We start from the raw sequence: 649 nt of genomic DNA, 5'->3' as shown, positions 1-649 counted from the left end.
GGCCGTCACGCCGCCAGCGAAGCGGGCTGCGCAGGGGAGGTCGCGCTGGGAAGGGCCGGGCCGAGCGGGGCGGAGCGACGACGCTGCGGAGGCGGAGGCGAGTGGGAACGAGGGGCCTGCGGAGGAGTAGCCACGTGGTCGGAGAAGTGGCGTGGGAAGAGCAGCGCTGGGGAAGCGAGGCGTTCGCGGGAAGGGGCAGAGTCGGTGGAGGAAAGCCGCGGCGGGAGGAGCAGTAAAGTCGGTCCGGGAAGAGGGTGCGGGCAGCAGAAGCGTGAGGCTGGAGGCGCGAGGCCGCGCCTCGGGAAAAGCAACGTCGGTGGGGCGAGCCAGCGGGAAGGGAGGAGTCGTGCTGGGAGTTGGACAGTGGTGGCAAGAGGAGCGTGACGTTGCAGGGGGCAGAATCGGGAAGGGGGAGGTTGCCGGAAGCGAACTAGCTGGCCGGGGAGGAGTCGTGCTGAGCAGGGGGAGCGCCGTTGCCCGAGGGGGTGAGCTGGCAAGCGAGAGCGACGCTGGGGAAGGGCCCGCTGGGTCAGGGAAGAGGGGCACTGCGGGGGAGAGGGGCCGGGAAGGGGCGAGGAACGCCGGGCGGGGGGGGGCCGCGCGCCGCGGGAGCCCGCCGGCAGGGGGGCGGCGGGGCCTCGCGAGCCCG

This window comes from Carlito syrichta, unplaced genomic scaffold, assembly GCF_000164805.1.
Source record: "Carlito syrichta isolate Samal-C Ts95f unplaced genomic scaffold, Tarsius_syrichta-2.0.1 Scaffold143559, whole genome shotgun sequence".
Classification (NCBI taxonomy): Eukaryota; Metazoa; Chordata; class Mammalia; order Primates; family Tarsiidae; genus Carlito; species Carlito syrichta.
The sequence above is the reverse complement of the archived record's forward strand: the minus strand, read 5'-3'. Positions refer to the sequence as shown.